The sequence below is a fragment of the Gekko japonicus genome, unplaced genomic scaffold (genome assembly GCF_001447785.1).
Source record: "Gekko japonicus isolate JY-2015 unplaced genomic scaffold, Gekko_japonicus_V1.1 scaffold513, whole genome shotgun sequence".
Classification (NCBI taxonomy): domain Eukaryota; kingdom Metazoa; phylum Chordata; class Lepidosauria; order Squamata; family Gekkonidae; genus Gekko; species Gekko japonicus.
The window spans coordinates 965119-968329 of record NW_015171519.1 but is presented as its reverse complement, the minus strand read 5'-3'; positions in this window follow the sequence as shown (position 1 = coordinate 968329).

The window sequence follows — 3211 nt, the reverse complement described above, 5'->3', positions numbered from 1 at the left end:
TAAGATACTCATGCTGGTGGCTTTTTCGCTAACTGAGTTCTACTCGACTGTTATGTATGCTCAAGTACTCGCTGTAGAAGGGAACGGGAAGTTTTATTTATACCGGAACGATAACAATTAAAAAGATGGAGTGATCTAACTCTCAGGAGTCCTCCCTTTTATACGTCTTCCATTTAGTTCGTATCAAAGGATGAAAGAGACCAGTGTCGAAAGATCCCCCTGTACCCAACATAAACGTTTTGGTAATCAAGGCAACGTAAAGGGGAGCCCTGATAATTTGGGGGGGGCCTACCTCCTAAGCTCCTACCCCCCCCCTTCTTGCTGTCCAATCACAGCTGACCTGTGGCGACCCCAGAGGGTTTTCGAGGCAAGAGACGTTTGGAGGTGGTTTGCCATGGCCTGCCTCTGTGTAGCGACCCTGGGCTTCCTTGGTGGTCTCCCATCCAAGTCCTCATGAGGGCTGGCCCTGCTTAGCTTCCGAGATCTAATGAGATCAGGCTATCCTGAGCTACCCAGATCGGGGGCCCTAATCCTAATACACAAACAGAATTGCACAAATGCACCCGAAAGGTATACAAATGACAGAACTGATCTCGTCTCGGCCCAGAGTTTGGTTTAAAACACCAAATGCACACACAATCTTCCGACAGTCTCCACTACCAGTGTTCCCTCTAAGCTGAGTTAGTGTGAGCCAGCTCACAGTTTTTTAGCCTCTGGCTCACACATTTTTGTCTCAGCTCAGGAAGGATGGGGCTCCAGAGCAAACTAATTTATGCAGGAACCAAATCGCTCACTCACAACTTTAATGCCAGCAGCTCACCAAGTAGGACTTTTGCTCACAAGACTCTACATCTTAGAGGGAACATAGTCCACTACAGCTGGCAACCCACTGGGATGACATTTGTCCTGGATGCTTTGGAAGTTGTCCTGGATTCAATGGTCCCCCCCCCTCCCTTTCCCTTTGGGAAGACAGTTTTCCTTTTTTGTCTGTTTGCTTGTTGAAAAGAAGCATTTTTGGAAACTGCAAAACAATTTTTATTCAATCGCTGTATACAAGATTAACCACTTTAAATGCCCCTCCTCCCCCCTCCTCGCCAAGAGAGGCCCCCTCCCTCCTCTCCCCCCCCCTTTCGCAAACACACACAAAAAATAAATCGCAGCTCTTCCCACGCAAGAAAAAAGAAACTGCTTTTTCTAAGTTAAGTGCCATCTGGTGGTCCGCGCGTCCCACCGTAAAGAGAAGCCTCCCGACGTGGCCGAAGCCGAGGCAGAAGACGCGGGCGCTCGGCTCTCGTCGCAACCCCCACCCCGGCTCCTTCCGTCCTGCCATGGCTCTCTCTTGATTCCGTTCTCTCGCTTATTCAACACACACCAAAAGGAAGGGGGGAGGGATGGGGAAAAGCGGGACGGGGGGGGGGGAGACACACAGAACTTCCGCCACGTGACATCATTTCCCTGAGGCAAGAGGCTTTGTGAACTTTCCTATGACAAAGCGGGTTCTACTCCAGCAATGGGCTGGGGCAGAGCTGCAACTGCACAACCCGCTTCTGGGCGACAGCCACAGTGCGGAGAACCGAGGGGTACAGCTGGAAAGAGGCCCGGATCCTGGCGAACATGGGAGCACTAGAGCGAAGGGAGAACCGCACATGAGAGGCAACTAGAGTCCGGCCGGACTGAGCCCTGACCCACCAAAGCAGAACAGGGGGGGGGGGACCATTCCCCATTTATTCAACTCCTATGCTTCAAAAACTAGCAACCTCCACATTTGGTCTTTGGCTCTTCTTCTGCTACAACCTACGATTTATTCTTTCCCCCTGAAACCTAGTCTGATTGCAGTTAACAAATCTGGAAAGCTTCGTTTCCTTTAAGCAAGAAAAAGGTGTTACTTTTTTCTCTTTCCAGTGCGTTTGGAATCTGGGACGGAGGCGGCTAGGGGAGAAGGGACCTGGTTCCAGACTCTGTTTGGAGGCCTCGATCCAGGGCAGCTCAGAAAAGACAGAAACAACACCCCTACCTTGAGTTATAAATGATCTGTCAACTGGGTGATTTTCTGTCTTGGAAGCAGACTGGAAGAGGGCCTCATCCTGGGAGTTTTAGGATAAGAGAGAGCCCCTGATTTAGGCTTGAGGCTTCCAGACTTCGTGTTTTTGCCAGACGGACCCCTGGAGGCCTTATGAGTCATGGGCAACTGCTCGCTTGCCCACAGCCCATCTGTGCTTTTCCAGGAGCTGAAAAAACTTTAGGCCGTAGCAAGCCTTGTTCACGGGCTGGGTGTGGCATAGGGGAGAGAAATCTCACACTCACGGGCCACTGTCCACTCCCCGCACGCAATATATTCTTTGCCCTCTTTCACTCTCTCTAGGAAACAGCTACAGGCATAGTGGAGAGGGGAAGGTCTTGTCCCCCCCTAATTCCCATGCTCTGCTTGGATCAGCCCACTAACCAGCCTAGCTCAAAGCAGGGGCTTTCACCTCTGAGCCATGATTGTTTTGGTCCGCAGACGAGGACAATATTGGATCACAGATGACCCCGGAGGGCCACGCTCCTCCCAGTCCCCAAAGAACAGGCAGGTTCCACCAGGGAAGATCTCCTGCCAAAGTGCCGTTGAAACACAAGTCGGTCTAACCCGATTCCTATTGACCGCACAGCAAAGGTTCTCCAACGCCAGGCCCCGATCCAGTGGCTACATGCCCAGGAAGGGGCTGGGTGCAAACCAACATGGGGGGGGGGCATGACGGGAAAGGTGTCCCCCCTTCAGGTTTAACAGAAGGGCAGCTGTGCTCACCTGAAGAGCATGAAGCAAGCAAAGCGGGAGAGGGAGCCCTTCACAACCTTTGCACAGAGCACCGGCCGAGCTCCGGATCAGGGCCCATGGCTTTAAAGGAGGAAGCTCACGCCGACCAGCTAACGCCTTGCAACTCGGCTTGGCATTCGCCGCCTCCCCGGGTTCCATCTGGACAGTAATGTACACCCACTCCCCACCCCCACCCCCCAAAAAGCTCTATTAAATAGAGCTCAATGCATCTTAAATACAGATCAGTTTAAGAAAAAACGAAAATTTAAAAGCTCCAGGGAGCCACACCGCAATAAAGCGCTTCAGGGAGCCCGCACCCCCAAAAAATTAGCTCGACGTGTTTCTGGACTCTCGTTCCACCATCAAAGGCACTGGAATTACGGCTTCGCTATACACAATGACATGCGGGGGTCGGGG